Source organism: Myotis nattereri (genome assembly GCF_964212035.1).
Source record: "Myotis nattereri genome assembly, chromosome: 18".
NCBI lineage: Eukaryota > Metazoa > Chordata > Mammalia > Chiroptera > Vespertilionidae > Myotis > Myotis nattereri.
The window spans coordinates 37,716,581-37,739,281 of NC_138093.1; the positions used below are offsets into that span (position 1 = coordinate 37,716,581).

At 54.1% G+C, this 22,701-nt stretch overlaps 1 protein-coding gene and 1 pseudogene across 2 annotated transcripts in view; one reads left to right on the forward strand and one right to left on the reverse strand.

The window, feature by feature from the left end:
- The window catches only part of KIRREL1 (kirre like nephrin family adhesion molecule 1), a 102,950-nt gene that overhangs the window by 21,819 nt on the left and 58,430 nt on the right, over window positions 1–22,701 (reverse strand). The gene's annotated exons all lie outside the window — the stretch shown is intronic.
- LOC308534663 (non-histone chromosomal protein HMG-17-like) lies at window positions 15,351–15,654 on the forward strand (annotated as a pseudogene). The gene has a single exon. The product of its transcript is annotated as a non-histone chromosomal protein HMG-17-like (transcript).

The following is a 22,701-nucleotide window of genomic DNA, read 5'->3' on the forward strand; positions in this document are numbered from 1 at the left end:
TCTGCAGGAGAGGAGCAGCATTGCGAGGCAGGGCTGGCGGTCCTAGGAGGCTCCCTGGAGGAGGGGGTAGCAGTAGACCAGGTGGAGGATACAGAACTCTGGAAGCTTCTGATGCAATCATGGGGTGGTCATGAGAGAATATGGGGATGGTGAGGAAAAGCCTAGAAAGTGAGCCTCAGACTCGGGCCATTGTCCAAACCTGTCCCCTGGGCCTCCCCATCTCCCCTTGATACTGTCCCCTCACCCAGGACACTTCTTCCATAGCACCCTCCCACCTCTTGTTCTCAACCCTGATCTTCCCGGGTGACGCTGCCTTCCAGCTTTGTCCGCCAACCCCCTCTTCCATCCTCAGCACCGCACGGGGGTCCAGAGGCAGACCAGGAGCCCGTCTCAGAGCCAGGCCTGTCTCAGCCTCTGTGTGTGAATACATCTCCTGTCCCCACTGGGCCTAGCCCCGGGGCTGGGACACAGCTTCCCTACCAAGGCCCGGGGAAGACAGGGGGCTTGAATCCCATTTTTGACTAAGAACTAAGTGACCTCTAAATCTATCACAGAGCGGCCGAAAATGCTCACAGATTCTCAGACATGCGTCGTATACTTCTTGTGAGCATACATGTACTATCACACACGAGTGCACATCCACCCACACACCCCCACACCCCCCCCACACACCCCTCTTCTGTACCTGTGCGTTTATGTACATGTCTCTGCACCCCCTGGGCATGTGTCCATGCCCACGTCACGGTACATGTGCCCTGGCAGCCATGCTCCCAGAGCCTTGCCTGCCAGGTCTGCCAGGAACCAGAGAGGGAGTGGGGCCAAGCACACGAGAAGCCCGGGAGCCCGGCCGCAGGAGAGGGAGGTGGAGGCCAGGCCCTGTCCCCCCAGATTTATCCTGTGAGCAGTAATGAACCCCTGGGCTGAAGCAGTCCCACTCTCTCCACCGGGATAGCTGCCTGTTCAAAGACAAGCCTTTGATTCACACTGACAGCTCTCAGATGGAACTAAATCTCTCCACACTCCACTCTTCCGCCCTCTCTGCTCTCCTCACTCGTCCCGCCCCCAGTGTTTCCCCCTCCAATCCCAGCCATTCCTGCCCTGTTCTATGAAAACTACAACAGCCAGAGCGGGCGCCTCCCATTGGATCCTCTCACCAAGAAAAGAGGATTGCCGTTCCCTGGGCTGGGCCAGCAGGGAAAGGAAAGAAGAGCGGAGGTTAGCACTGGATAGACAGAAGGTGGAGGAGAAGGGGGAATGGGGTGGGGGGGGTGCTGGCAAGGGCTGGGCAGCGAGGACAGATAGGAGAGGAGGACAGAAACTGGCCCCTGGAGGCAAATGGAGAAGCAGGTTCCCGATTCACTAGGACCTTGAGACCAGCAGCTCTTGGGAGGGAAGCGCCAGGCCTGCCCAGCCGATGGGCATCAGGTCCCTGGATTCTGCCTCAGGCAGAGCCCCGCCCAGAATCTGAAAATGTCAGAATGTGATGCGACTTCCTCTCCCAAAGACAAGTTTGCAAACAGTCGCAGATGATTATCACCCCCACTCTCCGCCCACCAGCACTTTGCCTTCACTTCACAATTTGGAATGAAAATGACTCAGTGAAGAGTGGGGGCCTCAAATGCCCTGATTCCACGGGCCCAGCAACCTTCGCCAGCTCCTCATGTGGGGTCCTTTCTCATCCAAGGAGGCCGCACTCATGGGCAGAAGAAACGGCGTCTCCCCGCTCCCACGGCCGCTTGGCCAAGCCGCCTTGGTGTCTGCCCCAAGGCTGGGGCAGGAGAGGGGCGTCTTCCCAGGGACCAGATGGGGTTTGAAAGTGGCCGTGATCTGGCCTGGTTTTCTCGCTTTTGAGCAGACCATGGAGGCTGCCACAGAGGTGGCCACAGCCTGGCGAGTATTCACAGTGACAGGGCATAGGAGTTGATTGGTCTCGGCCAGTAAATAGTCACCCCAAGAGGCAGAAACAACTCCTCATGAGGCAGGGGACCTGGCCCGATGCTGCCTGCAGGGACAGAGAACTCTGGGCCCAGTCAGGGTGGGGGGGCTTGTTGTTCCGGGCTCTGCCCCCATCCAGCTGAGTGGCCCCGGGGAGGTCACTTCACTTGTCTGGTCTCAGCTGCCTGAAACTCTAAAGGGAGGGAGGGAGCCGAGTGACTTGGTCCCAAGGGCCTTTCCAGCTCTGATGGTCTAAGATTCTGCTCGCCTGGGACCTCGGCCACGCCTTGCGGATACACCTAAGGACTCACCCTGTGCCCAGTCCCTCTCAGACGGTGAGGAAGAGCTGGTGTACCTGGGGCCGTCCTGGCATTTCCTCCCCGAAGGGTGGAGAGGGAGGTCTGTGGTTTGTGACACTAACAGTGGCTGGGAGGACCCAGATGATGTACCCCGCATAGGAAAAGAAAGGCCATTCTTCATTTCCCTGTAAGGACTCCACACCAGCGTTCCTTACACCCCCTTCCTCTAGGTTCACGGTGGGAAAAAGGATAGAGAGCAAGTCATTCGGGTCTCTGAAGGGACCTGCCAGCCCAGGCCCAGTCGCAAGGACCGTGAGCTCCCAAATAAAAAAAGACTTGCAGCCCGGCAGTGTGGCTCAGTGGTTGAGCGTCGACTTATGAACCAGGAGGTCACGGTTCAATTCCCGGCCAGGGCACATGCCCAGTTGCGGGCTCAATCTCAGTTGGGGATGCGCGGGAGGCAGCTGATCAATGATTCTCTGCGATCATTGATGTTCCTATCTCTCTCTCCCTCTCCCTTCCTCTCTGAAATCAATATACATATATAAGACTAACAGGTGCAGCTGAAACCACTGCACCCCCCCACACACACAGACCCCCCCATTGGGACCTCTACTCCCCTCTACCCTGCACTTGGGCTAGACCTGATCTGGCAACTCAATGTAAATGGGCTCTGGCAGGGGACCCTGAAATGCTTTATGGAAAGGACAATGGCTTTGTGAGCTCAGGGGATGTGGGTGATAGCAGGTAGGACAGGAGGGAGCAGAAAGCGGGGAGGCAGGGATGGTGGATGGCTCTGCTGAAAACCGGAACTTCCTTCTGGCCTCAGCAGGCAGGAGAAGCCTGCAGGAGAGAGGAGGCAGGTGGCTGGCAAGGACTTCAGCTCATATAGGATAAGAGGTAAGAGAGCAAAAGACAGAAAGAGGGAAGGAGATGAGAGAAGGTAAGCTAGGACGGTCACAGAGCCACAGAAGCATTGGAGAAGGCCGCAGAAGCTAGGGTGGGAAGGCAGGAGAGGAAGAAATGATCTGCCTGCCTTCCTCCCTGCAACCTAGAGAAGCCACGGAGGAGGGGCCCCGTGCCGGCAGCCCCCAGTCCAGAGTGGGAGGAAGGAAACTGACACAGGGCCCTGCGAGATGGCCAACGGGCAAAGACAAATGAGAAAAGGACGGGAGAGAGTCACAGGCCCAACCCAGGGAGCAAGGCAGATGAAGAGCAAGCTGGTGGCAGGGAGATGAGAGAGAGAGAGGCTGCTTTAAGGGCAGGTAGGAAGGAGGCAGGAGCGAAGGTGACACTGGTATGAAAGCGGCAGACAGAGGATAAGATAAAGAGACAGGAAGGGGAAAGAGAAGAAAATTAAATTAGAAAGAGAATCTGAAGGTTAGAGCTAGAAAGGGCTTTGATCACCCACCCAACACATTTATTTTGAAGAAACCGAGGGTCAGCGAAGGAGAGGGAGGTCTGAGGCAGGCATGTCTCCAAATTTCTGGCGGCATCTGAGCCAGCCTCCCAGTCACAGGGGGCTCCCTTCCCCCGGGGCCGGGCACACCCCACACCTGCTCGCCCAGTGTTGATGGTGGGGGTGCGATGGGGGGTAAGGAGTGTACCTGGAACCCTCCTTCACTAAAAGAAGGGAGCTGAAAGGGGCATTTAGAGGAAAAACTATGGAGAAGCCTGGAAAGGCAGATACAAAAAAAGTAACAAGACCATCTGGGGGAGGAAAAAGAGGAGGAGGAGGAGGAGGAGGAGGAGGAGGAGGAGGAGGAGGAGGAGGGGGAGGAGAGAGGAAAGAAATTGGAGAAGGCCTGGGGGCTGCGCGGACAGATGGGAAGGGAGTTCTGGAGTATTTAGGTCAAAGAAATGGAGTGAAATCCTTGAGAAATGGAAGGGATTTTTGAAGGATTAGCCAAGGGGAGGGAGGAGGAGAGAAGAGGTGGGTTGTATCTGAGGTTGTTCCAAAGGCAACTCAGGGCAGGGCCCTGGCCTGTCCCCCAAGAGAATGTCCCAGGTGACTGCTACCACTTGCCTCCCCCTTAAGGGCATCCTCAAGGGCTGGCTGATCTTTGCTCCAGGCAGCGGTGGGTGCCGCTGGAAGGAGATCAATGAGTCACCCCTCTTCCCTGCCACCCTGCCTTTTCAAGGGCAAACAAAAAGTCTGTCTTGGGACCCAACTCCGTTCCCTCCTCCTACAGTGACCCCTCCCCTCTCGCTCCTCCCTCAGGCAGGTGGCTGTGCACAGGCCTCCACAGAGAAGTTCAAGTTCTGCTCTGAAGGCCACCCTCTGGCGGCTTTAACGCTCTCAGTCACCACTGTCAGGAATATGGCTTCCGAGCACAATCTGAAAGTAGCCAGAATGACCCCCCAACCCCCGACCCCGGGTCCCCTCAATAGGCTCAATGCCCAGGAAGAAATGCAAGCTGGTCCCCAGGCCCTCTCCAAAGAGGCCTCCTGGCACTTTTAGAAACAGCTCCAGGATGGCACAGCCTTGCACCTGAGAAATCCAGAAGAGTGAGGGCTGGGCCACGGTAAGGAGGGCATCTTCTCCTTTACCTTGAACCCAAAAGTGCCAGAGGGAAGCCCAGGTCTTCTGATACCAGATGAAAGCTCTTAAGGTCACTGCTCTACTTCTAAGCCGAATGAGCTTTATAGTTTATACTATCTCTCCACCTCCTCTCAGGCCCCTCTGATGGGGGAAGGACAGGCAATCAGAACAGGACCACAGACGATAGGTACGAGGGTTTCTTACCGACCCTGGGAAAGGGGAGGACGAGCTACAAGGGGGGAGACAGGCCTGTGAAAAGATGAGACGCCGTGGGGCCAAGATGGGTCCATCGCTCAGGAAAGAAAATACGTTTTGAGAACAAACCCAGGACAGGACAGGCTTTGATGGGGTTGCTGAGCCTGGACCCTGACCCACTTCGGGAGTTTGCGTCGGAAATACTGATCACTCTGCGGTCCCAGGAACGGGCTGAGCGGGTTTTCACACCATAGAACGTGAGCCGCCTGATCAGCGGACTTCAGGATCCTGGCAGGAGATTGTGGACCACGGGCCCTGCAGCCCTTATCCCGCCCCTCCCGCTTGCGAGCGGCCCTTCCTCCTCGCCCACATGGAACCGGCGGCCAGTAGGAGAGGAAGAGCGAATTTACAGGATGATCGCTGCTCTCCACGCAGCCGGCAGGATAGGAATAAACGCTCACGTAGGATTCAACCCTGTCTCTGCTCAATTTGGCTCAAGTAGTGACAGGCGACCCGGACCCACTGTGTCCAGTATCACTTCCCTTAAAATCAAAAAAATTTTTAAAAAGCAAAACAGCAGATCCAGGTGTCAGATCTTCATCCCCTCCCAGAGTCGGGCTCCCAGCACTGGCAAGATGGACGCTCTGACTTAGGCGCCGGGGGAGCTGCTCGTGCAGAAGGGCGCGGGCTCCCACGGATGCTCTTTCAATCGGCGCCGGCTCTCGGCTCCCACCTCTGAGGAAGGCTGAGTTGGCAGAGGAGCTGCTCGCCGGTAACACGGGTGAGTCCCCAGGCCCCATTACGGAGCCTTCGTTACAAGCCCCCGGGACAGACATTAATGACTGTGGCTCCCTGGGCGGCAGATTTTTTCGTTCGTGTAAGAACCTTCTAATAGTACATGGCAGCGAGCACCCACCACTGGCGGCGTTGGAGACCAGGGCTGACAAGCACCTGACAGCGCCGATCCGGCGGCTCTGCGCCACACTCCGGGTCCCTTCCCATCCCGGCACTTTAAGAATTCTAGCCACACGCCGCACACATCGTCTCCTTGCTTTGGATGCATGCCTATCAAATAATCAATTTGTATCAGTTCGATCGCGGTGGACCGAAGGGATTTGCAGCAGCGAAGTTTAAAGGAAGGAATTCGGAACAGAGCCATCTGCAGGGAAAAGAACAGTTCAAAAATGGTCTAGGATGGAAGTCGGAGACGTCAGAAAAGCTTTTGTCCCCTGGCAGTTAGGCAGGCACCGTCAATGAAATACAGTGGGACCTGAACAGAATCCTGTTTTGTTTAGCGTGTAACGGCACTGTATTTTATTCTGGCTCCTTTTCACCTGACTAGATTGGGAGGTAACAGATGTGTCTTAGTTGTGCATGTTCCAAATTTACTAGTACAAAAGACTTCGCAAATAACAGGTACTGCCACGTGATTACCTAAATTAATAATGAACGGACAACGCACCTGCACTCAGAAAAAGTTACTCGGTTCAATACTCATTTATTCATGTAACACGCGTGTTTAGTGTCTGCTACCTACCAGGCACCATCCTGGGCTCTGGGCTTCAAAGTGAACAAGACAAACCTGGTCCTGCCATCTCCCAGCTTCCAGTCTAGTCAACAGACTCAAGTACCCGGGCAGTCAGCAAATGGGCACCGTGATGGAGCGAGACACAGGAAAGCACCTTTGACCAATGAGGAAATTGCATGTTTCACCTGCCTGGCTTCCATACTGTCTTCCCTTGAGCTGAGATCCATATCTTGTCGGCCTTTGTTAGCTCTAGGCCCTTTCTTTCTATTTTTTATATATATTTTTCCTGATTTCAGAGTGGAAGGGAGAGGGAGAGGGAGAGGGAAAGAGACAGAAACATCAATGGTGAGAATCATTGATCGGCTGCCTCCTGCACGCCCCACACTGAGAATTGAGCTGACAACCTGGGCATGTGCCCTGACTGGGAATCGAACCATGACCAACTGGTTCATAGGTCAACGTTCAACCACCGAGCCACACCGGCCAGGCAGCTCTAGGCCCTTTCTACAGTCACACTGGTTGGACACCAGAGGCCTTGCTTGGCACACAGTAGATATTCAAGAATATACATTTACTAACTAAAATTGCATAGAGCCTTGAAGACAAGAAGGATTTCAACAGCCAGAGAACTGGGGGTGGATGGGCGGCGGGTTGGGAGGGCGGGGGGGCATTCCAAAGGAAACAGTGTGAGCCAAGACGCAGAGACATAAAAGACCAGTGAGCAGTTGGAAGTGCCTCGAATGCAGGCACATAAAAAAATTGGACCCGAGGTTATATCTCTTTAGAATCAGAAGGAATAAGGCGGCTATTTGATGGTGTGAGTGTGTGTGTGTGTGTGTGTGTGTGTTCTGTGGTGTCATGTGTGTGTGTGCTGAGATAACGTGTCCTTGTTTGAATTCATGTGTCTAGTGAGCTTGTGTATGTTACTGCATATCTACATACAGGTGTTAATATGTAACCACCAAAACAGAGAATGGGCACTTTGCCTACAGCTAGGACTCTAGGCTTTTCTAATTAATCTCCATTAAAAAGATTTCCCACAAAGGCGCTTCTAGCGGCCCCAGGTTAGGGTCATCCGATAAGTCCTGCTACAGGAAAAGCAGCCCTGACCAGCTGCTGGACCACCCGCCTACCCTGGTTCATCGTACAGGTGCGAGGGGGCGGGTGTTCACTAGCTGCAGGGAGCAGGGGGGCCTGTGAGGGGGGCTGGTAACTAACAGCTGGAGAGGAGGTTCCCCATCGGCAGGGGTGGAGGGCACAGGGGGGAAGGGCCAGAGGGGAGCCTTCGGGGCTGGTGACACTGGATCTGGAGGCTGGGCTGGAAGCTGGGTCTCTGTGGGCTCCGGGTGCTCCCGTTCTGCAGAGGGCCCCCCGTTCTGCAGAGGGCTTGTAACGAAGGTGCTGATTCCCCGCTCTCCTCCCCTTCACACCAGCCTGACCCGCGCCCTCTTCTGCTCCTCACACATGCCCTTTTCAACTCTTCTACTCACCCCGAATTCCGCTGCTCTGGGGAGCCCCACCTTGCTTACTTGCCCATTTGTCTTGTGTCCAGTGTCAGCCTCGGGACTGGCCAGAGGCCAGAGGGGACGGACGTGCAGGTAGAGAAGACCCTGGGAGAGAGCAGCCTGACTCTTCCCTCACATGCTCTCTGCTTCTCCGATTCCTTCCTTTCCTTTTCCATCTCCCTGTTACGCTCCCAGTGAAACGGGATGGTCTCTCCCTCCTTCCTCTCTAGTCTCCTCAGTAACCGAATGCTCTCCCATTTCGCTGCCCAGGCCTCATGCGGACGGGCTCCCTTTGATTGTGACTCCAACCTCAACACAAATTTAGCGCCTCGTTTCCTGGAGGAGCCAATATGCCTCCTTGGTTATCCCCCTGCAGGGGGACAGGCGCGTGCAATCCAAGGAGCAGTCTATGTCTGCCCCCCTCCCCCCATATGCTATGAGTCCACCCAGCTCACAGTCCCCAGAAGGATGGATGGAGCGGGGTGCAGGAGGTTCTCAGGGGAGCACATGGGGCTCCAAGAGAGAGGAAAGGGCAGAGGAGGGGGGCGGGGACAGGGCAGACTGTGGGGAGCAAACAGAGCCTCTGGACACCTGGCTTTCACCACGTTTATGGGCAGATTCTCAAAAATGGAAGGTGGGGATGGGAGCAGTTTGACCTTTGCTCAGATAATTCTGGAACTTCCTTCCTAAGCCACTCCTGAAATCCTGGCTTTTCATTCACCTCCCCCCCCCCCCCCCCACCTTCCCCTACACAATGGGCATGGAGCTGGCGGAGGAAGAAGAGGGTGACCTTGGAATCATGTCCTTCACCCTGGAATGCAACAGGTCTCTACCCCAGCCTCCTCTGCACCTTGTGTCTTTTCCTAACAAGACCACCTTCTCCAGGCTGGGAAGCCAGAGAGGCAGGCGTCCTCTGGGGGCTCTGCCCCACATCACACGACTGATGAGGGAAGATGAGAAGACATGTGTCAGCCCAAGAGGCTGTGAGTTGGAGGGATGGGGCTGGAGGCTCTCTGAAGGAAGATGATGGAGGAGGAAGGGCAGTCTGAAATAAGAGCCAAAGGGGTCGTCCAATGGGACCCTGGGAAATGGATCAAAGGAGGAGAGCGGGAATGATAAGAACACATTGCTTTAGGGCAAGAGGGGGGAAGGGGGAGGCCTGGGAACTCCACTGGAGACAGAAGGGTTGAGAATGTGTGAAGGATGGAAGTGTGAAAGCCTGGGCCTGGGGTACATGTAATTCCTCTGTGACCCACAGAAATGGAGATGAAGGACTAGGCTCAGGGACTCCCAGAGCCTGAGCTGAGAGGACAGGAGTCATCAGGCCCCACCCCTTGGAATGCAGAAGGCAGGCCTCCTGCCAGGAAAGGGGAAGGAGGATGCAGGAGGAAAGGGGAAGAGGCTGATTGCTGAGGGTGGCAGATGGTTGCTGTCATTAAATGGATTCCAGGGCGTCCAGGAAGCCGTGGAGCGGAGACGAGCTGGGGGAGCGGTGGGGAGAGAAGGAGGGAGCAGAGCCTTGGAAGAAGGAACTTACACAGAAGCCCCACACCAGCCTGTGTCGGTTTGACTAATCTGATCCTCTTTCCTACATCAGCAGTAAGCCCTAACCCAACCTCAACCCCAACTCTCATCCTGGCAATCACTCTAACCCCAAATTCTAACTAGAACATGAGCTTCTTCCCATCTCAAATGAGCCTCAGTGCCTGGTCAGCAGTAGGGATCAATAGATGTTGATTGAAAAAAATGAGCACATAAACCAAACCTTAGCCCCCATCTTTAACAGTCACCCCTGCTTCAAGCCTGTCCCCCTCTTGCCTACCCCAGTACCCATACTGGCCATTGGTCAATCTCAAGCTCCAGTTCTGTCTCGATCCCTACCCTAATCCTAAAGGCCACTGTCCATAGGGACAACTCCCCTTCACTAACTCTAATCTCAGTATGTTCAGTCCCAGACCCCTGGGTAGATGGTTACAATTCATCTGGGCAAGCAAAGGGAGAGACGCACAAAAGCTATCAGCTCAACCTGGAGGCCAGTTCAAGGTGGCCATGGAGGCCCCTCTACTTTCAGGCTCATTATGGAAGGTGATTCCTGTCTCCAACCCAGACACCCCGAGCTTTCTGCCCCGGGAGCTGGGTCCTAGAAAGTGGCCGAGCAAGGCTACGAGGTTCAGGCCAAAAGGAACCTGATGCTGGTGACACCAGGAGGAGCGAGTTAGAGCTGAGGAGACCGGTTTGAGCAGAGAGAAAAGGGACACATAAGGGAACAGACCCCATGTCAGGAGGCAGAGCGATCTTCTTCCGCTCACAGCTGTGACCTGGGATCCCTTGCTCAGACACAGGGCCCAGGAGCCCTTCACGGGGTGCCCCTGGGAACCCGCATGGGGAGGGTGCTGGGAGATTCTGCCTACTGCCCCAGGACTCTGAAGCAGACACCTCTCCCTCTTGGCCCTGCCCCTCCCTCCTGGAAATTCCAAGGAGCAAGGCTCCCCCATCTCTCAGGACTTGTGGCCATGGCGCCCGGGAGGGAGCTGAGTATTCTGTTCTGTTCTTGCTGCAGCTCAATCTGATCACTGGGGCGTGCGGTGGATGAGCTGGGTTTGGACCCCAGCTCCGGGCGTGGGATGATGGAGTAGGTCTGTTACTCTCTGATGTCACCTGGAAGGTGCTCACCTCAGACACGTCTCCCAAGGAGGCTGTCAATCCCTCTCCAACCACTTTGTGGTATAAAGACCTTTTGGGCACCAACGCACCTGCTAGCTCCCCGAGTTCTGCCAAAATCAGGACCAGGCCCTCCGCCGAGACCCCCCCCATCCCCACCTCCCGCCCCCCCCCCCCGCACCCTGGGGCCCTGGGTGAGACCCGCTGCCTCTGGCCAGCTGTCACCCCCGCAGGGGCCACTGCCTCTGCTTGGAGAGGGGCCTCCAGGCATTTCTCGGTGACAGACATGGGCCTTGAAAGCCGGGGGCGGGGCAGGGAGAAAGGAGAGAGAAAGACAGAATAATAATGAAGGATTTTTAATAACTCGTCAGCTGTGGTGTCAGCGGAACAGCAGTTTTCTGTTGGGAAAACTTGGTGAGGAATTGTCTTCCTAGGGGTGAGAGTCGGAAGGACGGAGGGTGAGGGGAGGCGTGCTTCTCACCCCAGCCCCACAAAGCTGTGAGTCAGCACCCGGCTGCGGGGAGGAGGATGTGCAAACAGAATGGCAGAGCCTAGACCTGCCCCTCCGGGAGCTTCCACTCGGGCCAGACCCACCAGCCACAGACACAACTGCAGACAGGAGCAACCGATCGCAGAAGACATGACCCAGCACAGGCGAGCCCCCTTCCCCCTTAACACAGCGTTCAGCCGGCTCCCTGAGATCAATCAGCCAGAAGGCAACTGCATGCTTATCAAGGGCTTCTTCTCTTTACCTAATCACCCACCAAGGAATTGCCTGAAGGAGGAGTGTCATCCAAGAATGTTCCAGAAAGCCCTGGGGACCACATTTCCAAAGGCCTAACTTTTCAGATGAGGACGCTGAGGCCCAACGATGCCGCAAACACAGTTGGTGACTCATAGGAACTAGAAATTCAGGGCTCCTAAAAGTTAATCTTTTACAGAAATAGACTTTCCACATACTTTCCGAGGGGCGCGATGCCGGTTCTCCAGTGTGTCAAGGGCGGCTGTCCCTTGGGTGGGAACAATGGGAAAACTCGGGGTAGCCCCCCATAACCACCGTACGTCTTCTCTTTTCCTCTGATGGCTCTAGAGGGCTTTCTGGGCGCAGTGGCTTTGGATGGAGGCTGGGAGATGGAGACATATCCGAACCTCCGGAGTGACAGGCGGGCAGTGGCTCGGTGGCAGGGGCAGAGGGGAATGGTCTAGGTCTGTGGAAAGCCCTGGAAAAATGGGGGTACTTATAACACCTGTGAAAGGCACAGGGGCCATGATGGGAGGTCTTAGAACAGCGGTTCTCAACCTGTGGGTCGCGACCCCTTTGGGGGTCGAATGACCCTTTCACAGGGGTGGCCTAAGACCATCGGAAAACACATATATAATTACATATTGTTTTTGTGATGAATCACTATGCTTTAATTATGTTCAATTTATAACAATGAAAATACATCCCGCAGATCAGATATTTACATTACAATTCATAACAGTAGCAACATTACAGTTATGAAGTAGCAACGAAAATAATTTTTTGGTTGGGGGTCAACACAACATGAGGAACTGTATGAAAGGGTCGCGGCATTAGGAAGGTTGAGAACCACTGTCTTAGAAGGTCAAAGAACCTACAGGCTCGGTGGCTCTGAACAGACTACCGGGTCCACAGAAATGAGCGGGGTCCCCTCGAAGCCCTAGCAGCCTGCAGAGAGCACCCAACACCGCCCAGACCCCAAAGAGAGCAGAGAGGAGTGTCACCCCTCAGCTGCCGTCACTTTAGGCCACGGCGCTGGGAGCGGGACTCACGCCTCTATCCCATCCACACCCAACGGCCCAAAGGCAGTGGCCCCTCTGCCTCCCAGGCCTGGCACCCAGCAGGCACTTTCCTAGGGTTTGATGAGCAAAACTGTTGGGGCCTTTCCAGAAGGTACCGGAAGGAGAAACGCAGGTCTGGAAGCAGTGTGTGTGTGTGTGTGGGGGGGGGGGGGGGCCCAGGTGAGGACCCTCCACACCCTAGCAGAAAGCCAAGACGGAAGGACGCCTCTGTTTCGGAAAGAGCAACCAGGCACCTGGGATTAGGCACATAAATGTCCTGAAAGAAACCTGGTCGAGGCCCGCGGCCCCACGCCCCGGCTGCCAGCCCCGCCCAGCAGCCGCTCTGGAAGATGTAAAGTGCTATCTAAACGTGATGCATTATTAACACTTTAGAAATCATATTTCACAGCCACCCAGCTGGAGCTGGGAAATGAATTCTTCCTTCTGCTCTCCGGCAGGGGAGTTATTGTTGGAACCAAATGTGACAGCTGTGACATGTAGCCGGGGGCCAGGGAGGGCGGCGGAGGGTGGCCGTCCCGGGCACTCGCGAGGCAGGTCCTGGTGCTTCTCCTCTACCTGCGGCCTTGAACCAGACACTCGGGCCCTGCCCGGGCGAGGCGGCCAAGCTGACCCCTGCCTCTCCCACGGCGATCAAACCTTCAGGAGCCCCCAGAGAAGGCAGACGGAGTTGGGACACAGTCTCTTACCCCCAGGCCACTGCTGCAGCACGCAGCCCCACCCCTACCCCCAGGTGCAGCGCCTACCCTGCCTCGGGGAGGGGTCACCCAGGGCGAAGGATGCTGGAACCCGAGGAGCGACACAGGGCAGGGAATGATGGGTGATGGGCCTTCGCAGAAGAGGACGGTCCAGAGCAGGCTGTGGCGGAGGCAGGGAGGAAGGCCGGGCCTCAGTAGCCTGGGTGGGGGGAGTGGCCTCCAGGCAGGCCGGAGGTGCCAAGCGGAATGGCACTGACAACAGGGACTGGTTGTGCCCAGCTGGGCTGGAAGGAAAGGACTGGGCAGGCCGGGGCTTGGGGAGTGTGCCTCGGGCCGAGGGAGGAAGCAGGCGCTCAGCTGCATCCTGTCCCCATGGGAGAGCCACCGGGCAGGAGCAGGCAGTTAGGAGCGCGCGGGAAGGGGGGGGGGGGTTGGGGGGGGGGGCGAGTCCTGCCTGTGAAGACCAACGCCTGCTCAGTGGTAGGTACAGAGGCCTCGCGTGGAGCCTGCGGAGGAGGGAAGCTGCCATCACTGCCGTCCCTGTCCCAGGACCCAGCCTGGTCCCCCTGGAGAGGCTGGGCCCCTGTCCATGGACTCCATTCGCCGTGCGGGCAGCTTATAATTAGGCGGGGGAGGCGATGAACTCATTTTCAATTAAAACCTTAACTCAGGGCCTCGTAGACGCAAATGCCAGGAGGCTCGATTCTTTCCTAAGCCAGCCTTCAGCATCGCAGCGCCCAGAGGAGATGCCGGGAGGGGGCCCAGGCAGCCCCGGTGCCAGATACATTCTGCTCATAACGACACGACCCTCAACACCACGAGGTGCCAATGACGTGTCTGGAAGGTACACAAACGAACCGCGCTGGTCCCCACGGAGGTGCTTGGACAGCCAGGACACAGGGAGGGGGCTACTGCGTCTGCCCGTGAGTCTGGGGGCCCCCAGGCTGCTGATGCAGACCCCTCAGTCTCTCAGCAAAGATCTATGCGACTCAGGTCTGGACCTCCAGCTCATCCCTCGGGGACCCCAGCTCTGGGGCAAGGAGAGTGGCTGTGAGCGACGGCACAGCTGCTGGTGGTGACAGCGGACATCAGGAGAGAGGAGCTGAGGAGGGCTCCTTCTGCTCCGGAGTCCGGTCTCTCTCCTCACTCCCACCGTGTCCAGGAGCAGCCTGGGCTGCGTCCTCCTCATTCAGTCAGGGGGAAAGCAGGTGTCAGGCCCAGGTTCTTGGAGCTTAGATTCCACCAGGTGCCAGCTCGGCCTCTCAGAGCCCAGTTCCATCAGAGAGAACACAGGAACAGTGGAGGGGCCAAGAAAGGGGGCAGCCAGAGAGCACAAAGCCCTGAGGATGCTGAACGGAACGCACCCCATCACCTTACCCAGCTGTTGTTTCAATGCTCCCCAGTACAGGCCTTACTGTAGGGGTAGATAGTTGATAAAATAAGTATTCGTTGATGCCCTGGCCAGTGTTGCTCAGTGGTTAGAGTGGCGGCCTGCACACCAAAGGGTTCGATTCCTGGCTAAGGGCATGTACCTGGGTTGTGGGTTTGATCCCGGCCTGGTCGGGGCTTGTATGGGAGGCAACCAATTGATGTGTCTCTCTCACATAGATGTTTCTCTCTCTCTCTCTCTCTCTCTCTCTCTCTCTCTCTCTCTCTCTCTCTCTCTCTCTCCCTCTCTCCTACTTCTTCCCTCCCTTCCTATAAAGCAATGGGAAAAATATCCCTGGGTAAGGATTAACAAACAAATAAATAAATATTTGTTGGATTAAACGGAATGGAGGAAGATAGAGGGTGAGGGATTCTAACAGAAATTTGATGGGGGGAGATTTTAGCAGAGAGAGTAACAAAGCACATCTTCTGGGAATCAGAGGAACTGGGCGTGGACTCCAGCCATTGACTCCCAGGGAGACTAGGGCCGAGCCACAGGCTCTGAGAGGCAGAGCTGGCACCTGATTGAATCTAAGCCCTCAGGCCTGGCTTCCCCTCGGAAGGGCACGTGCCGGGCAGATCTGTAAGGCGCCTCCGACTCTTGGGAAGGTGTGCCCGGGAGTGCGTTCCGAGGACCGTGAGGAATTTCTGGCGCAAACTTAGGTTGAGTAGTAATGATGATCTCCATAAACACCCACAGGCAACTTGTTGGCCAAAAATCTTGGTGCCATCACCATCATGCCCAAGAGAAAGGCTGAAAGGGACGCTAAGAGACAAAGCCAAGGTGAAGGACAGACCCCAGGGATGTGCCAGGTTATCTGCTACACCTGCTCCTCCAAAGCCGGGGCCCACGCCTACAAAGGCCCCTGAAAAGAAGGGAGCGGAGGCACCCAAAGGGGAGAGGGGGAAAGCTGAGGCTGGAGTTACCCGCCGAGAATGGAGACGCCAACACGGAGCAGCCACGGAAGCTGAGGGCGCGGGAGATGCCAAGTGGCGTGTGTGCGTCTTGGAACGCTGCGCTCCTGCTGACTGTGCAGCCTGAAATGCTACTTTTACTCAAGTTTTAGAAAAACGCAGAGTTTCCTCTTACTTTTACGGAACACTTCATTGGTGCTTTTGGGAAGGACATATGCCACTAACAGAAAGTCTCCAAGCTGGATTCATGTGGGAAAAACACCTTTCCCTTCTAGTTTTGAATGACTCCCTCTGGTTCCCCAAAGGAGGCATCCCTTGCTGTTGACACATATTCGCCACCTTGGCACAAACACCCTGTGCTGTGAAAAACTAAAATTGGTTCTTATGTCCTTTCCTCCCTCTCCACTTTCAACATAGACTGGACTCCCTTAAGCCCAGACACCTGTGGGGAGCGGACCCATAATCATTGGTTACCAGCATGTCGGGCAATTTGGATCTTCCAGTGTCACCCCTGAGATGGCATCCCTCAAAAAAGCAGGTCCTGTTTTAGACTGTGGCTCTGCAGATGGAGAATTCTGCCATTTTCACGGCACTGCCTGAAAGTGAAGGCAAGCTTGTGAAGTTGCTCACAACATGCTTCCAGCGCAATGGCAGCCCTCGCTCCACACCCTGCCTCCTCCGAGCATAAAACCAGGGCTTCGTTGCACTTTCAAGGGGCTTTATGACTTCGGTAGTCCATTGAAGAAGAGAGTTTGAAAGTTGCTGTCTACTGTTGACGATGGTCTGCCCAGGTCCTGCTGAAGCGCCATAATTGTGTAAGGAAAGTCTCTTTACTAGAGCTACGTACGGCCTGGCTTGGAAAAGCTCTTGTTTATAACCTCTGTGGGAGAGTTTCTGTCAAGATGAAGCAGTCTGCCCTCTGCCTCCACCCTCACTCACCTCCACTCCAACCCGTTCCCATCACTTCCTTGGTTACCTACCTTTCCATCTGTGGTTCCAGCAAAAGCTGGAAGAACTCTGGAACCTGGACACCAAGAAAGCACCAAGTTCAATTCTACTCTATTCTAATTGGGGACCTACTATGTGACAGAGTTTCTGCTGAGCAGCAGGCTCAGGCCAGTCATCAGCTTTGGTGTTCAGGGGCGAGGTGATTACTTCCAGTGGTAGGGAAAGAGGAGGCAGGGAATATGAGAGGGGGCTGTGCAAGGGACACAATTAAGCCTCGAACCAGCAAATATGAAAGCAAAGGGATACGAGGCACAAAGAACAATAACGACAAAGGCAGGGAAGTGGATGACAGTCTAAGGAAGAGGGCGCATGGCTGGAGCTCTGGGCATTTATGGAAGGGCTGGGTCACTGATGTCCTTATGATTAGTTTTTAATGTAACTCTTATTCAAGGATATGTTTGTATGGATTTTAGAGATAGTGGAAAGGGGAGAGAGAGAGAGAGAGAGAGAGAGAGAGAGAGAGAGAGCGGAGAGAGAGAGAGAGAACATCCACCAGTCGCCTTCTGCAACCTATTGGTGTACGGGACAACACTCCCAGAGAAAGAGTAAGCAAGAAAGAAGAATAAGTTAAGGGAAGGGAGAGAGTGGGAGGGAGAAGAAAGTGGGAGGGAGAAGAGAGGGGGAGTATCCATCTACTATGTCCCTATCAGTCAAGTGTAGTGACAGTTACTCTAGCGTAGGTATTGCTGTGGCTGTGTGTTGGTCGTTGGTAATGTCGACAGTTGTGAGGATTAAATGACATACACATAGTAAACACTTTAAAATATTAGCTGTTGTCTCATTGCTATTATTTCATTAATGTCAGCCCTGTCATTTGCTGTGTGACCATGAACCATTACTACTACTACTCATACCTCTACTACTGCTACTACTAATAACATCCTCTGTGATTATAAATTACAAAAGACAGAAAGAGGAGCTGGGAGTCAGGGTTCTCACACCTCCCTTTGCTTCCAGAAAGGCCATGGAAGGGAGGAAGCCCTTTTAGGCGGAGGGAGCAGCATGGGCGCAGGCACAGAGGCAGGAGGATCATGAAGACACCGAGTCTAAGTGTGAGCAATCCTTCCAGCCACACTGGGCTGCTGTCTGTGTGCCCCTGCTGTCCACGCTCCAGCGTCCTTTCCACGTCCACCATCAGAATAGCGGAGGGCACTCTAGCCACACTGAAGGCTGAGGAGGGAGGGGCCTTTGTCCTGGACAGTGGTAAGCAGATGTTCTTTCTCCCCAGTGAAGTTTATGTGAAGGCAGGAGAAGGGGAAGGGAGGCATGGACTTCCTGCTCTCAAGTTTCTGAGAATCAAGAAGAGACTTGGAAAAGTTTAGAGAGTGAAGCCAGGGAAGTGTTGAATGGACAGCACTCTTCAGAAAGTGATTGGAACTGGCCTGATCCAGACGAAAAACCCGAGGCCCAAAGAGGTGGAGTGAGTGCCCCAAAGGCACAGAGCTGCTCAAAAGCTAAACCGGAAGCAGAACTTGGTCTGCTGGGACTTCTAATCAGGCGCCATCTCCTCTCCCACCCCCACCCAGTTCCCTGTCACCATAAAGGTCCCTGATCGCAGAGCATCTGTTGAGCGACTCCTGTGTTTGTGTGCGTCCACATCCTCCATCTGATTCCCGAGTCCTGCAGAGCCCTGGATGGAGGGGGTTGGGCTGGTCCTCTGTCTGGCCAGGAGGTGGCTGGTGCGGGGCAGTGCTGCGGCCTGAGGTACAGCACACGTCAGTGTTGTAGCAGTCCCTGGAACCCAGGCTAAAGGTTCTAGACTCTCTCTAACCACTCATCACACACATGTGCACACGCACACCCACACCCCTCTCCCCAACCCCCTCCTCCAGACACTGAGTTTTGGCTTCAACCTGGAAAACTGCCAAGTCCTTGGTTTTCACCCAAGGGATTTCCAAGAATTGCTCACCAGCCTCTGAGACCAGCTCAGTCCATGCAGACTGTGACTGCTCTGGCCCTGGCTCGCAAGCCTCCTGTGAACCAGGCATCTTCAGCCTCATTCCCTTGATCTTTACCCAATGACCTGTTCCTTCCCAACCCGCATTCAAACCGGGCTCTCACCCCAGACCCTCTCCTCTCTCTTACCAACATCGCCCCTAAATGCCCCAATTTTACCCATCCCTCTCCCTTTCCACACAGACTCCCTTGAAGTCTTAGCCATCGCTCTCCCGAACTATGGCAATAACCTCCTAATTGCTTCTCCTGCCTCCAGCCTGATTCACTTCCTAGTACATCCACTCTGCACACAGTTGCCAGAATGATCTTTCTAAAACACAAATCTAACTTCATCACCTTGTGAAAAACCCTTTAATGGCTCCCCAGTCACTTCAGATGAAGTTCAAATTAGGTTAGGTCCTAATCACCTTCAGCAGCGTCTTCTGCTCTCTGCAATGTGCACTGCACCTTCTGGAAATCCCGCAGTGTCAGGCATGCCTGCACACTCCAAGCTGCTTCCTACCTTTGCCCTCTGCCTCCGCATGCTCCCCGCTCCCCCACTTGGTTCCTTCCTCCTCATCCTTCAAGACACGATCCAGGCTTAGTGCCCCAGGAGTCTTCCTTGAAACCCCAGTCTTGAGGACAGATGCTGCATATTTTAAAAATAATTTTTATTGATTTCAGAGAGGAAGGGAAAGGGAGAGAGAGAGAGAGAACATCAATGATGAAAGAGAATCATCGACTGGCTGCCTCCTGCACACCCCATACTGGGGATCGAGCCCACAACCCGGCATGTGCCCTGACCGGGAATCAAACCATGACCTCCTGGTTCATAGGTCGATGCTCAACCATTGAGCCACGCCGGCCGGGCGACAGATGCTATATTTTTAATTTATCCTTATACTGATCAAGGGTGGCTGGCTCTTAGTAGACTCTCAATTGACGTCTGTTGTACTGAACTGACTCTCCTCCTTTTCCAACCCCTACACCACCTTCCCCTACAAGTATTTTATTCATTCTGCCTCCTCACTTGCTAATCCAAGTTTTTCTTTTTCTTCAATGCAACCCAAAGGCTCCTCTTCCAGGAAGTCTTCCCTAATAAGCCCCATAGACGGCTTCTCTTGATATCTCTGAACTCGGTCTGTATGACATCCCTTAGCATCTCTACCTTACCTTTCACTTCTTCCTTAGAAGTAAGCTCTGCTCCTATGAAATTGGGCTGCTCATTCTTTCTCAGAGACATGAAATGCTTTGCACTCTCTCAGTCAGTACCATACCACTTCCTCCCCTGGCAATTCCTCCTCCAGCTGTGGGTCAAAGACTTTGCCTCCCACCTGTGGCAGCATCCAGCGCAATTCTCACTGTAACAGACGCTCAGCTGTGCTTGTTAAGGGCCGCGGTGAACTGCTGACTTGTGTGTTTTATGTCCTTTTTGTGTGTGCAAAGGTGTGCATTCCCTTTTCCTTCCTTAGGTGTTTCACTTCAGCTCCCTGGGTTGCAATTTGAACGACACCTCTGAGGTCTCTTCCGCTTTGATGCTCTGTGATTCTGCAGCTGGGAGTTCACCGAGGGCAGGAACTGTCCTCCCCCATGGCCCCGGCACACTGGAGGCTCAAAAACATCACGCTGAACAGACCGAATTCCTTCCCTAGTCGTTTTCCTCCTTTTTCCGCTTAAGGGAGGCAGCAGAACACAATGGCTAAACATGTGGGCTCAGTAGCCAGTTCTGCTCCCCAATCAGGGGCAGCGTGCTTTCCTTCTCTGTGCCTCAGTTTCCCCATTGGTAAAATGAAGATACTATAGTCCTTCTTTAGAGACAGTCAGCCAGAGGCACATTTTATTATTATTGTCCCATTCTTCTTCCTTCTATCTTCTTATTTACATTTTTTTTTTGGTGTCTCACCCTCTTTCATTTTATTTTTTTGTCTCATCAACATCAGAGAAACCTAAGGACCACGGATGAAGCCCAAGGAATCCCAATTTCAAGCCAATCTTGGGCTGCAGAGATTTGGAAATAAGAGAATATGAAGCAAGATCAAGACACAGGGGCGGGCTGGGGCCCGAGGGGAGGACCAGGAGAGAAGTCCCAGGCAGAGAGCAGGAAACTGTCTGGCTTAAGGATTCAAGTGTGAGGGAAACTGAGAAAAGCTCCAAGCAATCTGCGGAGGGGCAGGAGCTAGGAAACATTTCAGCAGAGACCCAGAGCTGGGCCCCAACGCACGGCTGTTCATGGGGCAGAGCAGCTCATCACCAGGGTGGCCGAGTGCCCGCTCGGCCGCTCCGGGAAGCGTGAGTGCACAGCACTGGGCTCCTGGACTGAATCCTGGCCCCTTCTCCATCTGGATGATAATTACGTGACCTTAGGCGAGGCTCACGGCTCTGCGCCTTAGTTAACCCAACTCTAAAACGGATCATAGACCCATCCTGGCAGGGTTGTTGTGCTCCGTGAATGATAAATCACCACCTATCTCGCAGCCACCGGTTATTAAGGCTGCATCTACATGGCCTCGTCAGCCAGAAACCATACCTGATGAGGTTCAAGTAACTTGTCAGCCTCCTTTATTCTGGTCAAATGGGTTCTCAGTTGTCAAATGTGCAATATCCTCAGTGGACACTTATGGTGCCCTTGACCTGCCTGACCGCCCCCTGAACCCCGCCCCCCTTCCTCTGCCCCTCCCCAGGCAGACACAGGGGCCCTTTCTGCTGTGTGACACTGTCTGCCTGTGTAGCGCTCCTCCACCAGCCAGAAGGAACTGAGTCTATCATGACTCTGTCTCTGGTGCTCGTCACATAGTAGGCATTCCACATGAATTTCTTGAATGAATAAAATAAATAGATGCACGCAGTTCTTATTTAGGCTGCACTGCAATCTCCTCTTTATAGCTTCTAAGCATTGGTCCTAGCTCTTCTTTCTGAAGTTGCATAAAATGAATCTACTTCTCTTCCATAGGACAGTATTTTTAAAAAGTATATTTTTATTGATTTCAGAGAGGAAGGGAGAGGGAGAGAGAGAGGCAGAAGCATCAATTATGAGAATCATTGATCGGCTGCCTCCTGCACGCCCACACTGGGGATCCAGCCTGCAACCCAGGCATATGCCCTGATCGAGAATCAAACTGTGACTTCCTGGTTCATAGGTTGATATTCAGCCACTGAGCCACTCCAGCTGGGCCCATATGACAGTACCTGAAGGTTGTGAGGACCTATGACATGACCCTAGAGCAGCCGTGGGCAAACTACGGCCCGCAGGCCAGATCCGGCCCGTTTGCAATGAATAAAACTAAAAAACAAAAAGACCGTACCCTTTTATGTAATGATGTTCACTTTGAATTTATATTAGTTCACACAAACACTCCATCCATGCTTTTGTTCCGGCCCTCTGGTCCAGTTTAAGAACCCATGTGGCCCTCGAGTCAAAAAGTTTGCCCACCCCTGGCCTAGAGTCTCCTCTTCTCCAGCCCAAGCATCCCTGGTTTCTTAAACTGCTATTTCCTCTCCACTGGGATCCGCAGACAACTGGCTGCATTTTCTGCCCTTTAAAAAAACCCTCTTGGTCCCATATCCAGCTACCGCCCCATCTCTCTGCTCCCCTTTACTGCAGGACTACTTAAGAGTAGTTTGTATAATAATTCTTCTCCCATTCTCTGAATTCACACCATAACTTTCCGATCAAGGTCACCAGTGACCTCCAAATGGCTAAATCCAATATTAATCCTCATCTTGCCTTTACCTTCCTTGCAGGGTCAGCGGTGTTTGAGTCAGTCGATCATTGCCTTCTGGGCTTGCAGGACCCACACTCCCTGGTTCTCTGCTCTCCTGCCCATTTAGTCTCCTTTGCTGGTTCCTCCTGGTCTTCCTTTTGGAGTGATCCAAAGTCCCAGGATCCTTTGCTCCCTTCTCTCTCCACTTGCTCCTTCAACGAGTTCATCCAGTTACATGGTTTTAAATACCAGCTCCAGATTGATGTTCCAGCAGATGTGTCCCACTGAGGTCTTTCCCTCAGTTTCCAGTCATGTCTGTCACTGTTCAACGAACATCTCCAGTTGGGTGTCTAATTGGCATCTCGTACCAAACCGAGCTCCCGATCTTCCACCCTAACACCTGATCCTCTCAGTAAATGACAACTTCCTCCAGGTCCTCAGACAAAACTTCAGAGCCCCCTCCTCTCCTCCTTCTCTCTCGCCTGCTCCATCCAGCAGGAAGTCCCACTAGTTCTGATTCCAAAGATGAG